Source organism: Myotis nattereri (assembly GCF_964212035.1).
Source record: "Myotis nattereri genome assembly, chromosome: 14".
Taxonomy (NCBI): Eukaryota; Metazoa; Chordata; class Mammalia; order Chiroptera; family Vespertilionidae; genus Myotis; species Myotis nattereri.
The window spans coordinates 8,725,511-8,743,113 of NC_138089.1; the positions used below are offsets into that span (position 1 = coordinate 8,725,511).

Consider the following 17,603-nt stretch of genomic DNA (forward strand, 5'->3'; position numbering starts at 1 on the left):
GAGCGTCGGCCTGCGGACTGAGAGGTCCCAGGTTTGATTCTGGTCAAGGGCATGTACCTGGGTTGCGGGCACATCCCCAGTAGGAGATGTGCAGGAGGCAGCTGATCGATGTTTCTCTCTCATCGATGTTTCTAACTCTCTATCTCACTCCCTTCCTCTCTGTAAAAGATCAATAAAATATATTTAAAAAATAAATAAATAAAATTATTAATGAGGTATATTAGATTTTTTTTGTCATAGTAAGGCTTGAAATCTGGTGTGTTTTTAATTCTTATAGAACATCTCAGTTCAGATTATCTTCATGTCGTGAGCTCAACAGCTACATGTACTAACTAGTGATGGGCAATATAGGTTTAGGTCTCTCCAAACTGTGGCTAATGTCCAAGGGGTAACAATGTGTTAATCTATGAAAATTATATATTCACTTATATTTTGAGATTTAAGAATTGCATTAATAAGCTTCGATATAAACCGCTGCTTGTTACAGGTGATGGTTTGGGCTTTCACAAGTATTGGGATTGCATGAGGGAGGGGAAAGAACACGAGGCAGAGATGGGAGGCCTGGAATCCAGCTGTGGCTGGACTAAATCACAATTAATGCAGCTCATTGTCCTCATCTCTAAATTGTGGAATGTTGCATGCTTTTCCTCCCGCCCTGCAATGTCTTGAGGACTGAATAAAAAACTTAAGTGAACTTGTAGAGAATACTGCAATGTAAAGAACGGTAACTGTGAGTGCTGTTGATGATGATGGTGATGATGATGTCAGCATTGCTGTCCCTTATAACCTAGATTAAATCATCCTTCCAAAGAAACATAATTCTAAAAAATAGAGCTTTACTTAAATAATAAATTATTAACTTAGTAAAACTAAAATTACCAACCAGTTTTATAATTATCTAATTTCCTTAACAGTTGCCTTTATTTCATTTATTCACCAAAATTAAATATTTAGCTCTAAAAATATGTCAAGAGATAAAGGAGATAGGCATGCAGACCATAGTGGGAATGGTAATTTATATTTGGAAGAATACTATAGGCAAGGAAAATGTTATTTTGACTATGTTAATATAATGAATAATGATGTCAACATTTGTGTCAATGAAATAAACTAGAGAGAGATTATCTTTTACCAGAAAGCATGAACTTTTAAGAAGAAACAGTTTAATTAAGTCATTACTGTCAGCTGGATTGATAACTATTTATTCTAGACTGCTTTATCACAAACTACAAATCCTCTTGTAAGCAAGAGTACATAATTGTATGCTAGAAGTAGTTAAGTAATTTTAGGGAAAGCATGGGTTTTAAGTTGTAAATTATATTTAGCCTTCACTTTGGTGAGAGAAGTGTTAGGCATAGATTCATGAGAAAAAAAGTCTGAATTAACTCACATTTTGATAGAGGGTTTTTAAAAGCTTTAGATCTACTAGTCAAAGTAAAACAGAGAACATTTACTCTCATTTAAAAAGAAACCAACAGTATATATTAAGATTCTATATCCTATAAAATAAAAGCCTAATATGCTAAGTGCCTGGTTGTCTGGTGTCTGTTCAACCAATCAAAGCATAATGTACTAATGATATGATAAGGCTGCTCAACCACTCGCTATGGCATGCAATGACCACCAGGGGGCAGGCAGTCAACTGGTCGACCAGTCGCTATGATGAGCACTGACCAACAGGGGGCAGATGTTCTGACTGGTAGGTGAGCTTGCTGCTGGGGTCCAGCAGATTGGGACTGAGCAAGATGAGCCGGACATACCGTGGAGCCCTCCCACGGTCCTTCCCCAGCTGGCCAACCTCCTGCATCTCTCCCCAGCCCTGATCATGCACTGTGGGGTCCCTTGGCCTGGCCCGCAACCCCTCGCAATCCAGGACCCCTCAGGGGATGTTGGAGAGCCAGTTTCAGCCAATCCCACAGGCCAGGCTGAGAGACCCCACTGGTGCATGAATTCGTGCACCAGGTCACTAGTAGGATAATAAACGGGTAAAGGATAATGTATCTAAGAACAAAATACATCCTTCCCCCTTGGTTTGGTTTACAGGAGTTGTCTTCTCAAATGAAATATTTCAAATAACTCCAAGATGTAAAACAAACTAAAGTAATATTTTTTAATGTAAGTTAATTTTATGTTCATATAAGAAGGCAGTTTTGCTAAATTAAAATATTTAGTAAGTTTAAGATTATTTTCAATTTTGGCATCTCATTCTCTCTGTAATTTTACATGTGAATAACTATAAATACAAGGGTAAATAATATAAAATTCCCTATATTGACCAAAAAGCACAACATCATGTATTTTAACTAACAGTAATAGTTGTGTTTGTTTATGTTTCTTACCTGTATCCACCTGTGATCTTTCCATTCTCTTTGATACAGTATCCAGAAACTAGAAATATGGTAAAAATTTGTTTCAAAGTTTAATCATTAACAATATCAAGAATATTCTCACACTAACATAAGAGTAGTGTCATACAACTAAAACTTAGTGTTTTATTGAAGGTTCTGACGCTCACTAAGAAAAACCCTAAAGGATGTATATCAAGCAGAAGGATGTATACCTCACACAAAAAGGCTGGGTTGCAAGAAACAATGTGACAAAACATACTGGCAAATATATGGGTAAATTAAAAAATCAGTAACAATATAAAATATGATATTGTCTAATTTGGAAGAAATTATAACCAAAGCACTGGGTAGTGGTAATATTTAAGGTCCTGTATTATTCTGCAGTATGATAAAGGTATTGATTAACTTCAGATGTCATTAAGACAGGGAGGCATGTTACTATTGCTTACTAAAATAATGGATATATGACACAGATGTTCCCAAAAAATAAAGGGATAAAATGGAATGAGAAAATATTCTTTATGAATCTAAAATAAGAGAAGAAAAAAATAGGAAAAATAATAAAACCTACTGCACATAAATGACAGCAATTAATGCTAATTTTTAGAAATCATACAAATGTAAATGGGCTAAGCTCTTTGGTAAGCTCTCCAGTCTAATTTTTAAAAATTATTCTACTGATTTTTTAAAATCCAGCAACTATCTGCTGTTATAGGAGATACATCTAAATTTAAAGATTTAGGGGACTGAAAGACAAAGGACATATCAGGTGAACAATAACTGAAAGAAAATGGGTATAGAAAAAAATAATATGACACAATAGTGTTCAAGACAGAAATAATTCATACAAATAGTAATAGTTTAATACTAAGTAATAAAAATTTAATTCACTAAGAAGATAAACAATTCTAAACTAGTATAAACCTAAAAACCTAACTTCAAAACCCATAAAGTAAAAAATAACAACTACAAAGTGAAGGATAGGCAAGTTCATCCTTAGAGTGAAAGGATGATGTACCTTCTGTACAGCAGAGAAAGACAGAGCAGAGACGGAAAACTTACACAATACAATCAGCAAGCTTGATCTAATATCCCCAATTTCTTCATGATCTTCTTAAAGTTCCTTCCTCCCTCCCAGAGTGAGGGGAGAACCCACAGCCCAGTGCTGTTTCCATGAACGTCCAATCTTCTGCCTGCATAGCCTGCAGCGATGTGGCAACGCGAGGGTACGGCCAGGACTTAGCAGCCTCGCATGGATCCCCTGGCTGGCTCCCGTATGAACAGAGGGATGCAGAGTGCCCCAGTCCCATGACAACAACTAAAGTCCAAGTCCACATTCTATCTTGCTTCAAATAACTGCTGGAACTATCTGAACAGGACAGTGCCAATGCACATTGCACGCATTCTTGTCACCGCTCAGTGTGCTAGTCTGTCCTTAGGAGACCTACGCCAAAGAGACGTCACCGGCATTTCACTGAGGTCGCTCTCGCCTGCCTAGTCTATAATAATAAAAGTGTAATACACCAATTAGACCAGACGTCTTTCCGGGGCTGCAGCTGTGAGGGCCGGGGCGGTGGCTGGAGCTGCTGCTTCAGCCCTCGGAGCCCCTTCCATGAATTTCGTGCATCGGGCCTCTAGTTTTAAATAAGCAGACAGTTCACTTCTGAATTTGAATCCAATGGCACTGAACAGAGTTAAGTGATCTCTAATCATTAAAATATTCTCAAGGTTTTCCAACAATGCATATGCACAGAAATAAGGCGCGTGTGTTGAGGGTCTTTCAAAACCTACACAAAAAGAATACGTGAACCTGGTCACAAAAGTTCAGTGTTAGCAATTCCAATGTGTTCAAAACTGGTTCACAAGCATTCTGAGTGTTGAATTTAATTAATTTTTAAGTAGTTAAAAATATAGCTCAAAATAAAAGCAGAATTAAGTGCACCAAGAGCCCTAAGGCACTGTCAGCAGAGCACAGTTAAGAAAACCGCCCGGCGGACACAGCATTGCTCCATGGCTCTGCGGACACGGGGGAAGCAACATGCCCTTGCAGTGGCAGTTCCTGCTATTGAGTTCATTTCAGCCACGATGTACTTAGTCGTCATGCTGGTCCCTGTGGGCTCACACTGCTGCCACCAAGGACATCATCCAAGAACATGCCCATGTAACCAGCACACGCACATCAGGCAGGACCCTATGTGGTTCAGTACTCAATGTGTTCAGTAAAGGTTTCTACCAAAATTTATTCACTGAGTGGTTTATTTTTTTATTTTTTTAAATATATTTTATTGATTTTTTACAGAGAGGAAGGGAGAGGGATAGAGTTAGAAACATCAATGAGAGAGAAACATCGATTAGCTGCCTCCTGCACGCCCCCCACTGGGGATGTGCCCGCAACCAAGGTACATGCCCTTGACCGAAATCGAACCTGGGACCCTTGAGTCCGCAGGCTGACGCTCTATCCACTGAGCCAAACCGGTTCGGCCACTGAGTGTTTCATTGATTTGAGTAATAGTTTTGAAGCTTCTACAAGTGCCAGGTGCCGTGAAAGACACTGGAAATGCAGCCCTGACCAAGACAGGCAAGATGCCTGCCCTTGTGGAGCTTCCATCCTAATTTGGGATTCAAGCAAAACCAAGAAAGGAATAAATGGATGAGGTAGTTCCAATGAGTGCCCAATTCATTGGTGAATGTAAGTCAAGACTATATGCTGCATGCAATTTTGCAACTTCAGCACGACTAACACACTGTGCCAGAAAGTCTGTGCTGAGGGCTGTGCTGGGCATTGTGGGATACTTATAGCAGCCCACACACTACATTCCAAGAGTAAGACCTTCTCAGTTATGACAACTGACACCATCTCCAGAAATTGCCAAATGCCCGCTGGGGGGCAAAATCACTCCCAGTTGAGAACTGCTATGCAAGTGATCAGAACAAAGGGATGAGAATTTTTTTAACATGGTTTTATTTATTTTTAGAGAGAGAGGAAAGGAGGGGGATAGAGAGATAGACATGTTGATGAGAGAGGAGCATCGTGGTTGGGCTGCCTCCTGCACACACCCCTACTGGGGATTGAGCCCACAACCCGGACATGTGCCCTTCTTGGTTCCTAGGTCGACACTCCATCGCTGTGCCACACTGGCAGGGCAAGAATTTCTTTAATTGGATGTTCAGGAAAGACCTCTTTAAGGGCTTAAAAGTAAAAGGGGAAAAAATCCAACCAGGAAATGATTTTGTAGAAAGCTTTCCAGGAAGAATTGAACAGTAAGTAATAGGTGAAAGGTGATAATAAAATTGGAGTCCTAAAGGAACAGACAGGTGGCTTTTGTGACTAAAGCATAGAGTAAGAGAAGGTATCAGAGAAGCAGACAAGAACAGATCATAAGATCACATAAGACTAACAGGCCATAGTAGAGAGTTTAGTTGTGTTTTGCTAATGCTATAAAAAGTTTCGGTGGAGAGTATCTGATTAGTTGTGGAGGACAAACTGTTTCTAGCTGGGCCTTTAAAGGTGGAGAGACCTAGATTTCACAGTCTGAGATGAAGACAGAGTATTCCTGGGACAGATAAGGGATCACAGATGGTGGAGCCTGGCTGCACAGGAGTGCTATTCCAGAAGTGTCAGGCCTGTGGGATCCAAGGCAGGCACAAGGGGCTTTGGAGGGACATCTTCCCTCCAACCACAGGAGCTCTCTCAAGGAGAGTGTGTTCTAGGAACAGATTGCCAGCAGCTGCGAGCTGTGGGACCCACTGCGAGCATGTGGACTCTGGCTCAGCCTCCAACGTGCCCCATAGGGAAGGTGGGCCCGAAGCCAAGTGCAGGACGAGCTACCCAACAGGAGCCAGAGACCAACAACCCAGGAGCAGGTGACTAACAGCACAAAGATGTCAATGGCTTGATTCTAAAATATCCTTGTTAGAGGTTTGCAGAGGCAACCCTTTGAGACCTTCGGAGACAAGGGTATGACCTGGGGCTCTTTACTCCAACTCCCTCGTCACTGCAAGCAGTCTTTAAGTACTGGCATGTGTAAGGCCTTGTCCTAAGCATTTTGCAATCATGTCCTCATCCAATCTTCTGACCAATCCTGTAAGATAGATTATCTTATGTGCAGCCTTTTATTTTTTTTTAAAGGGCACTGGAACCTAGAGATGTGTTGCTTGCTGGTAGAACCTGAAACTTAAGCAGTCGGTTTTAAGTCTAATTCCTTACCCACCATATAACAGTCAGATAAAGCAATCAATTCCATGCACTGCTCAGGTGAAGGAACTGACAAAGATGAAATCACTTGCCAAAGGTCACATCCAACCAATGCCTGTTTGAGGAACAACCAGTAATAAATTGCTAGGCCTGAACACCTACTAGTGCCACTGATTTTTCTAAGCACTGTACATGAATTCTCCTGTTTAATCTTCAGGATTAAACTTGTGAGAAATGTCTGACTAGTTGTATCATTTTATAGATGAGAAGCCCAAAGGCTAGAGATCTTAAGTAACTTTTCCAGACTCATAGAACCTGCAAGTGGTAGAATTAAGATTGTAATTTAGCATTCAAATGTGCAGACCTTCACTCCTAACACTAAATAATAGAACCAGCTTTCTTCCAACAACAAGGTACTGTTTTAGAAACCCTTTAATCTTATTTGGTAAAAATAAGATGTATTATTTAAAATCATATGACATTATTTGAAGAATTTTACAAACAAGTATCCACACTAATAAAAGACAAACATGTAAATTGACTGTACCTTCACTACACATTAAGCCACGCCCACCAGCCAATCAGAGCAACTATATGCAAATTAACCCAACCAAGATGGTGGCCGGCAGCCATGGAGCTGGAGCAAGCAGGAGGCTTGGTTGCCCCAGTGATGGAGGAAGCCAAGCTTCCCGCCTGTCATAGCCAGCTCTGAGCTCCACTCAAGGCAACAAAGTTTCAATAATAGAAGGTAATTTATCCCAGAATAAAACAAAAAAAGAAAAAAAGGAGAGGCTGGGAGCTTCCGTCGCCGGGGGCTTGACCAGCCTGCAAACGGCCATCAGCCCCTCACTCAGGCTGGCCAGGCACCCCAGTGGGGACCCTCACCCTGAAGGGGATGTGACCAGCCTGCAAACACCCATTAGCCCCTCACCCAGGCTGGCCAGGCACCCCAGCAGTACCCCCACCCTGATCTGGGACACACTTCAGGGCAAACCAGCCAGCCCCCACCCATGCACCAGGCCTCTATCCTATATAATAAAAGGGTAATATGCAAATTGACCCTAATAGCATAACGACTGGGAATGACTGGTCACTATGACACACACTGACCACCAGGGGCCAGATGCTCAATGCAGGAGCAGTCCCCTTGTGGTCAGTGCACTCCCACAGGGGGAGCTCTGCTCAGCCACAAGCCCGGTTGATGGCTGCCAGCATAGTGGTGGTGGTGGGAGCCTCTCCCGCCTCCTCAGCAGCACTAAGGATGTCCGACTGCAGCTTAGGTCTGCTCCCTGCTGGTAAGTGGACATCCCTGAGGGCTGCCAGAGGGGTGTCTGACTGCCAGCTTGGGCCCAATCCCCCAGAGAGCAGGCCTAAGCCAGCAGGCGGACATCCTCCGAGGGGTCCCACACTGCAAGAGGGCATAGGCCAGGCTGAGGGAACCCCCTGAGTGCACAAATTTCTGTGCACCAGGCCTCTAGTCTATATATATAAAAGCCTAAGCGACCAAATGACCCAACGACCAGTTGCTATGATGCGCACTGACCACCAGGAGGCAGACGCTCAATGCAGGAGCTGCCCCCTGGTGATCAGTGCACCTCACAGCAGGAGCACCACTCAGCTGACCAACCTGTCCTGGTGGCCCACCAGCCTGGCAGCAGCCACTCACTACCTCAGTAGTCCTGCAAATTCAATCTCTAGAGAATGGAACCAGGCACCGATGAACCTATGCCGCCAGCACGATCCTGACAGCGCCAGCTCTGCCAGCCTCCTTGAATTTGGCTGCTTCCCCTCCCTAGAGGCTCCACAAGGAAGAAACGACATAAAAGTGGCTCCCAGGCAGCTTCCCTACAACCGGCATGAATGTCAGCAGGACAGATCCAGATCCTGGCCTGGCAAGGGCATCCCATCACGTGCCCAGAGGTCCGATCACATCCTGGCCATTCTCCAGCCCCCTCAGGATGGGCGCCAGACATGGGGCTCAAGGCTGGCGAACACTGCTGTGGCAGTGCAATCCTCTCCCAATCAGGACCCGCAACAGGTACAGTGGGGCCAGGATGAGCAGAAGTGGCATGAAGGAGCAGCAGTCAGCATTGGACTGCGGGTTTAGGCCCCATCACCGCAGACTACCCCGAGGGACCCCACCCGTGCACAAATTCATGCACCAGGCCTCTAGTATCTGATAATGTTCTAAACAGAGGCAATTCCTTGTGAAGCCTCCATTGTTTTTGTTTCTGTTTGTGCAGAAATTTCTTTCTAAAAATAAAACACTGTATCAATAAAAAATGTATCAATTTATTTCATATGCTATGTTAATTTTCAATTAAATATATGAAAAGAGGATGTGGTTGTTGATTCTGCAATCTCTTGTTCATGCAGAGGATAGTAAATAAGTTCAGATATTTCCAAGTTCCTTTAGGTAAAGGATATTTCCTACCCTACCTGCACTCCCACCTATAGGTCTTCTAATAAATCACATTTGAAAAATCAGAACAGATCTAGAGTTCCAGAAGCTACTGTTTTGGAATCTGTGTATCTGTCGGCATTCCCGTGACATAAGAATGACACACTGCTGCTACCTGTGTTGGCACATTTCATGGCCCCAGTTCTATGTGAGTGATTGGAACAAGCTGTTAGTGACACAGTCTGTTGAAAGTGTGCATTCTCATGAAAATTGGAGTCACCAAAGGCATCTATGTTTCACTTTTCTCCACATCCTTACCAGCACTTGTTATCTGTTGATTTATTGATGGTAGCCATTCTGACAGGCGTGAGGTGATACCTCATTGTTGTGTTAATTTGCATCTCTCTGATGACTGGTGACGCTGAGCATTTTTTCACATGTCTTTTGGCCTTCTGTATGTCCTCTTTGGTCTGTTCAGGTCTTCTGCCCATTTTTTAATTGGACTGTTTGCCTTCCTTTTTTTTTTTTAGTTCTATAAGTTCTTTATATATTTTGGAAATTAACCCCTTGTCAGATATGTCATTGGCAAATATGTTCTCTCATAGTGTGTTCCCTCTTCATTTTGTGGTGGTTTCTTTTGCTGCGCAGAAACTTTATAGTTTATGTAGTCCCTTTTGTTTATTTTTTCCTTGTTTCTCTTGCACTAGGAGATGTGTCAGCAAAAATTCAGCTATATGAGATGTCTGAGATTTTACTGCCTATGTTTTCTTGTAGAGTTTTTATGATTTTGTGACTAACATTTACGTATTTTATCTATTTTGAGTTTATTCTTGTGCATGGTGTAAGTTTGTGGTCTAGTTTTGTATTTTGCATGTACCTGTCCAATTTTCCCAATACCATTTATGGAAGAGATTGTCTTTCCTCCATTGTGTGCTCTTGCCTCCTTTGACAATATTTGCTCTTGTCAAATATTAATTGACCATAAAGACCTGGGTTGATTTCTGGACTCTCTGTCCTGTTCCATTGATCTATATGCCTGTTATTGTGCCAGTATCAGGCTGTTTTGATTATAGTGGCTTTGCAGTATAGTTTGATATCTGGTATTATGATCCCTCCAACTTTGTTCTTCTTTCTCAATATTGGTGTGGCTATTAGGTTTTTGTGTTGCTGTTGTTTTTTTTGTTCCATATAAATTTTTGGAATATTTTTTCTAGATCTGTGAAATATGCTGATGGTATTTTAATAGGGATTGAATTGAATCTATAGATTGCATTGGGTAATATGAACATTTAATGATGTTAATTCTTCCTATCCATGAACACAGTATATTCTTCCACTGTCTGTGTCTTCCTCTATTTCTTTTTTCAATGTCCTATAGTTTTCTGAGTTTTCTTTGGTTGTTTATTCCTAGGTATCTTTTTTTTTCATTGCAATTGTAAATGAGATTTTTTATTTTTTTATTTTTTTAGTTTCTCTTTCTGAGAGTTCTTTATCTATATAATAAAAGCCTAAGCAACTGTTATGGCAGAACGACCAGAATGATCAGTCGTTATGATGCACACTGACCACCAGGGGGCAGATGCTTAATGCAGGAGCTGCCCCCTGGTGGTCAATGCACTCCCACAGGGGGAGCACCACTCAGCCAGAAGCCAAGCTCATGGTCGGTGAGCGCAGTGGCAGTGGTGGGAGCCTCTCTCACCTCCGTGGCAGTGCTAAGGAGCAGCAAGCAGGCGGGTGGTAAGAAGCAAGGGGTCGCCGAAACCGGTTTGGCTCAGTGGATAGAGCGTCAGCCTGCGGACTGAGGGGTCCCAGGTTCGATTCCGGTCAAGGGCATGTACTTGGGTTGCGGGCACATCCCCAGTGGGAGGTGTGCAGGAGGCAGCTGATCGATGTTTCTCTCTCATCGATGTTTCTAACTCTCTATCTCTCTCTCTTCCTCTCTGTAAAAAATCAATAAAATATATTTAAAAAAAAATTAAAAAAAAAAAAAAAAGAAGCAAGGGGTCCTTGACTGTGAGAGGGATGTCCGACTGTTGGCTTAGGCCTGCTCCCCACCAGCAGGCGGACATCCCCCATGGGGTCCTGGACTGTGAGAAGGAGCAGGCTGGCTGAGGGACCCCTGCCAATGCACAAATTTCATGCACCGGGCCTCTAGTTGTTATATAAAAAGGCCATTGATTTCTGGATTTTAATTTTGTATCCTGCTACTTTGCTGAATTCATTTATTAAATTGAGTAGGTTTTTTTTTTTTTTTGGTGGAGTCTTTAGGGTTTTCTATCTACGATATCATATCAACCGCAAATAATGAGAGTTTTACTTCCTCCTTTCCAATTTGGATGCCTTTGATTTCTTCTTCTTGTCTGACTATTATGGCAAGGACTTCCAGTACTATGTTGGATAAGAGTGGCCAAAGCAGACATCCCTGTCTTGTTCCTGCTTTTAAGGAAAACACTTAGTTTTTGCCCATTGAGTATGATGTTTGCTGTAGGTATATTATAAATGGCCTTTATTATGTTGAGGTGTGTTCCCTCTATTTCCACTTTGCTGAGAGTTTTTATAAAAAATGGATGCTGGATTTTGTTAAATGCTTTTTCTGCACCTATTGATATGATCATGTGATTTTTATCCTTCATTTTATTTATATGATGTATACAATATTTTCAAATATTGTACCAGCCTTGCATCCACTGAATAAATTCCACTTGGTCATGGTGTATGATTTTTTTAATGTATTGCTGGATCTGATTTGCTAATATTTTGTTGAGGAGTTTAGCATCTTTGTTCATCAGGGGTATCGTATTCTTTGTAGTGTCTTTATCTGGTTTTGGAATTAGGATAATTCTGGCTTTGTAAAAAGAGCTTGGAAGTCTTCCCTCCTCTTGAATTTTTTGAAATAGTTTTAGGAGGATGGGTGTTGGCTCTTCTTTAAATGTTTGGTAAAACTCCCCTGTGAATCCATCCAGTCCACAACTTATCTTTGCTGGGAGTGTTCTGATTACTGCTTCAATTTTATCAGTTGTTATTGGCCTGTTCATGTTTTCTGATTCTTCCTGATTGATTTTTGGAAGATTGTATATTTCCAGGAATGTATCCATTTCTCCCAGATTCTTTGGCAAATAGATGTTCATAGTATTGTCTTACAATCCTTTGCATCCCTGCTGGTAGGAATGCAGACTGACAAAACCACTATGGGGAACTACTCAAAAACAGTATGGGGACTACTCAAAAAGCTAAAAATGACCCAGTGATACTACTTCTGAGAATATATTCTAAGAATCCAGAAACACTAATCAGGAAGAATATATGTTCATAGCAGCACTATTTACAATACCTAAGATCTGGAAACAGCCCAAGTGCCCATCAGTAGATGAGTGGATAAAAGAACTGTTGGACATTTGCACCATAGAATACTATGCAACAATAAAAAAGAGGGATCTCTTACCCTCTGAAACAGCATGGAGGGACCTGGAGAGTATTACTATGCTAAATGAAATAAGCAAGTCAGAGAAAGACAAGTATCACATGATCTCACTTATATGTGGAATCTAATGAACAAAATAAACTGATGAACAAATAGGTCCAGAGGCATGGATGCATGGAACAGACTGACAGATCTCAGGTGAAGGGGTGCAGGGGTGAAGAGATTAACCAAAGCACTTACATGTATACATGCATAGCCCATAAACAAAGACAAGAGTCCAGTGCAGGCCTGGGATGGGGTGGGAGCTAGGCAGTGGGGGAGAAATTGGAGACATCTGTAATACTCTTAACAACCTCAATAAATAGAAAATAAATAAATAAATAAAAGGCATCTATGAAAGAAAGCTAGCGTTTACCATCAGAAGTTTCCAATTTGGGTCCAGTTGTATCTTTACAAGTTTTGTCGCCTTGGGCAAGTGGCATCACGCTCTGAGACTAGGGCTCTTCACTGCGCAGGAGGAAACATCACCCTGACCCTGGCGACCAGGCAGGCTGCAGTGCACATCAACAAAACCATCTGTGCCGGGGGGTCTGTGGACTGTACAATGCTCTGACAGCAGGGGAGACATCGCAATGGCGATGTCAAACAGCTGGTTACCAAGCTGACTGTTTACTGACCCAGGAATAGCCTGCCTCTTCTCTGTCCTCAGGTCTTAGACAGCAACGTGTGCTGAAGCAGCGCTTGTGCTAGCCTGTGTGTTCCGGAGCTAGAGGAGGAGGAGGCCAATTGGAGTCAGATGTTTATGCCCGAGTCAGCTACTCAAGATGAAAACTGAAAATTCTCAGTGTTTTAAGGCAGTGATTTGTTTTTCTTTAATTATTGATTTTTAGAGAGAGAGAAAGGGAGAGGGAGAGAAAGAAACATTGATGTGAGAGCGAAACATTGATCCGCTGCCTCCTGCATGCATGGCAACTTTTCGGAGCACTGGAGGACATCCAACCAACTGAGCCGCACCCGCCAGCACCAGGCAGCGATTTTCAGCCGGTGTGCTGCGTGTGCTGGTGCGCCCCAAGAATTTTTAAAACATGCAATACCTGAATATCTAGTCTGGGCACTGGTCCCTTTTCCCTTAGATTGTCAAAAAAATAACAACCGCCAACACAACAAAAGCCATCCAGTGTGAATGAAGCAAAATTACACCTGATTTTTTGTAATTTCAGCAAAAAAATATAACATATTTTTGATGTGCTGCAGAATTTTAGTAATTAGTTTATGTGTGGCAAGTGATGGAAAAGATTGAAATTCGCTGTCTTAAGGCACTACTTCAACCCATCTAGGTTCAACTTGAGTGAGATAAATTTTGAAACCCAGGAGCAACTATCTTTCAAATCTTTAATACCAATAACAATAAGAACAATAATAATAGCATCTCATGTATAAGTCAACTATTTTTGCAAACAAAATACTCTATGAATCATAGCCTTAAAAACAATTACAGGGTGTCCCCCCAAAAATGTGTGCACAGTCTAACAGCAGATTCTATTACATTTTGGAAATGAAATGTATTTTAATAAACACTGCCTTTATAATTTTTCAAATTGTGTATAGATTTTTGGGGACACCCTGTATTATTATCAACTGACTGCACTTGGCTGGGAACTGGGTCGTCCAGGCTGGGTGGGAACCCGTTCGTCCAGGCAGGGCGCACATAGGCAGCCTCGCCTCAGGCTGCAGGCCCATTGGCCCTGGCTTCTCACTGTGGTACCTGGGGCCAGGCCCGTGTAGGGCAGTGGCAGGCGTGCAAGAGACCATGTATGTGATCACATTCCAGGCCTCCAATCTGACCTATGTAGGTCATATTCGCTAGGTACTGACCATGTGTTAAGCAACCACATCCTAAGAGCTTTACCTACATTCTTTCACATGATCTTCACAATCTCCCTGTCAAGCTGGGCCCATTTTATTCCTTATTTTAAAGACGAGGAAATGGGGGTGAAGAAGGTGAGAAACTTTCCCAATATCCTGCAGCTAGTAAATGGCAGTCAGGTTCCAACACAGGCAGTGGGACTCCAGGGACAGTAGAGTTGCCACTACATCCTATCCACAGCTGACATCCTAGTCGCCCAGCACTGCGATTAAAATGGGGCTGGTTTCAAAGCGTTGAACATACCTGGGTTTCATACCATGATGCTTCAAAAATACACGCGTTTTGTTTTATTTACATCACAAAATATTTGCTATGCACGAAGCATCTGTAGCATTCACCTGCCATATGATGCCTGATAAAATGAATATTACCATTGTCTTTGTGTGCTCTTTCTCTGTATCAACTTCTGTATCCCTCCTAAGGTAACCCACTAGTTTGATTTTTATGTTTATTATTCTCTTGCTTTTCAAAATATAGATTATTCATATAGTTTTGCTTGGTTGAACCTTCAATTGTGCTGTCACAGAAATCTGTAGTCAATTCATGTTTTATTGTTGTATAATAGTACATTTAGTAAATATATCACAATATATCAATTATTCCACCAACAAATATTGGGCTGCTTCTAATGTTCTGCTATTAAAAATAATGCTTGTATAAACAATCTCACCGGTAATATAGGAGTTCCTGCTATACTACACCCTTGCCAACATGGGTATTGTCAGGCCCATAATTTAGAGGAAGCAAAATAACATTTATTGTGATATTAACTTGCATTTCTCTGCTTACTAGGAAGGTCACCACTGAGAAGCTGCTGAGAACCAGGGATGCTACCACCTGAGATAACTTTAGGCCTTTCAGAGGCTGCAGGCTTAATTCAGGAAGCTCCGGTGTGGTCACCTAATTACCCTGGACAGTCGTTTCTTGTGAAATGTGGAGATAAACACTACGCAAGTACGTACATGCATAATCCTGACAGTGTATCTGACCTGCTCTACAGCACTTCTCAGCCCTGTCCCACCGCCCACCCCAGCCACTCACACAAGGATGGCTTCTTCTAAGTTTTGACCAGTTTTGTGCTGGTGCAACCTCACAGTGACTCGCTCATTTCTAAAGTTGAATCCATTTCCAACATTTTATCTTTGGAACTTCAATGTCATGACACAGCTCCAGGAGTCCCTTTATTGTGAAGATTTACCACACTCCATGTCCCTCTTGCTTTCTAGCCCATGATACTTCTAAGATAGCGTGGCATTGGGTGCCTACAACAAGCCTGGAAGTGTGAGGTCGTTAATGTTCACGGGGCTACTTCTGACCACTGGGACTGGGAGCAGATGGATAAATGCGTCCCCATTCTTAAGATAGATAGCTTCGGTGAGGCCTTCATCTGTTAGAAGAGGAAGAGAGAGATACCGTTTCCCCAAGTGCAAGGATACAGACCGGAGGTCCAGTGCCCATACAGGGAGATAGTGATCACCTACAAAACAAGGAAAGAGGCACCAGAATGAACCCAACCTTGCCAGCACCTTGGTCTTAGAGTTTCCAGCCTCCGGAACCGCGAGCAATAAGTTTCTGTTGTTTAAACCACACCGTATACAGTATTTTGAAATGGAACTCCAAACTTAATAAAATAAGATGTTTTATATATCTTCATAAAAAATAATCACAGTGCCCAACCAGTGTGGCTCAGTGGTTGAGCATTGACCCATGAACCAGGAGGTCATGATTTGATTCCAGATCAGGGCACATGCCCAGGTTGTGGGCTTGATCCTCAGGGGGTGTGCAGGAGGCAGCTGATCGATGATTCTCTCTCATCATTGATGTTTCTATCTCTCTCTTTCTCCCTTCCTCTCTGAAATCAATAAAAACATATTTAAAAAATAATCGTATTAAGAGTAGTTTAAACAGTCTTTGCCTTCCTCTTCTCATCATAGACTATGATACTGAGCCAGCATCTTTTCCATGCCTGGCAAATTATCATACTCCTTTCTAAGTGTGAATCACCTTTCAACATTTTTAAAGCTTTAATGGCATTAAATATCTCCAAGAGTTCTTTTAATATGGGGTTTTTTTCTAATGTCACCTCCTTTTGGACATTTTCATGCTTTTGTCACACTTTCCTCATTTATGCTGATTAGTTGGCCTTCACTAAGTTCCTCACTGCACATCTAACTGGGTTCAAAGATGGCATTTCTATTGTTTAATAATTTGAACTCTGCTTATAACAGTTGTCATTCATTCATTCATAAGGTTTTTTTGTTTGGTTTGTTTTGTGTGTATTTTAATATTTTTTTATTATTATTTTGGAGAGGAAGAGATAGGGAGAGATAGAAACATCAATGATGAGAGAGAATAATTGATCAGCTGCCTCCTGCACGCTCCCTACTGGGGATCAAACTCACAACCTGGGCCTGTGCCACGACTGGAATCGAACCATAACCTCCTGGTTCATAGGTCTACGCTCAACTACTGAGTCACACCAGTGGGGCTCATTCATAAGTTGTAAGTACACTTTTCAGAAAACTTATCACCTGCATATGAGTATGAATAGTCTCTTTTATGAGGAACAATTAAAATAATTAGTGATTAAACTGTACACATCCCATTACTTCTTGTGTCCTTTCCATTACAGTTACCAGAAATGAACTAATTCATACAATCAAGTCAAAACAGTTAATAACATTTGCAAGTGGCTATATAAAGCCTTTGGAAACATAAAACTTACAATTGGAAAACACCAACTTTCAAAGTTCTATCACCATTGATTTTGTAGAGTGATAATGTCTTCTATAATTTTTATTATTTTAAGCTTTTATTATCTATTTATAGTTTATTGAGAAACTCATAAAAATGCTATTATTGACTTTATAAGTCATAGCTCCCTAACCAAATACTTATAAAAAATTTAATTCTTTGAAAAGTGCATGCTCTCTAGAGACTTACTACTTAGAGAAATACTTGTTTTGAGATGCAAAAGAGAAACTTGTGTATATAAAGGGTCTTCTTTAAGCACATACAGTACTAAGAAAATGAAGCACAGGTTTTTCTTTTACATAGAATTTTGTCTTAGGATTGTAATGCAGGAGACTGCTTTGAAAGCATTGTTCTCTAACTCTAATCAGACCTCAATCACATTGAGGAAATGAAACCAAAAGTCACTGGACACGAGAAAAAAAAAAGGTTGTTGCATTAAAAGTCTGTTTTTTGTTAAATTAATACTATAAAGCATGGGTTAGTCATTGCTAGCAGTTTTACAAGATAAGGGAGAAGGCCCAAAATAAATACAAACCAGCTACCATCACTTCAGTTAA

The 17,603-nt window shown here is 41.4% G+C and overlaps 1 long non-coding RNA gene across 1 annotated transcript in view; it reads left to right on the forward strand.

Annotated features, from left to right (window-relative positions):
* The window catches only part of LOC308529843, a 60,707-nt gene extending 44,540 nt beyond the window's left edge, over nucleotides 1-16,167 (forward strand). Inside the window, exon 3 of the long non-coding RNA XR_013996799.1 lies at nucleotides 15,085-16,167. This is a non-coding gene — a long non-coding RNA (uncharacterized lncRNA). The remainder of the gene's footprint in view (nucleotides 1-15,084) is intronic.
* The last annotated feature ends 1,436 nt before the right edge of the window (nucleotides 16,168-17,603 follow it).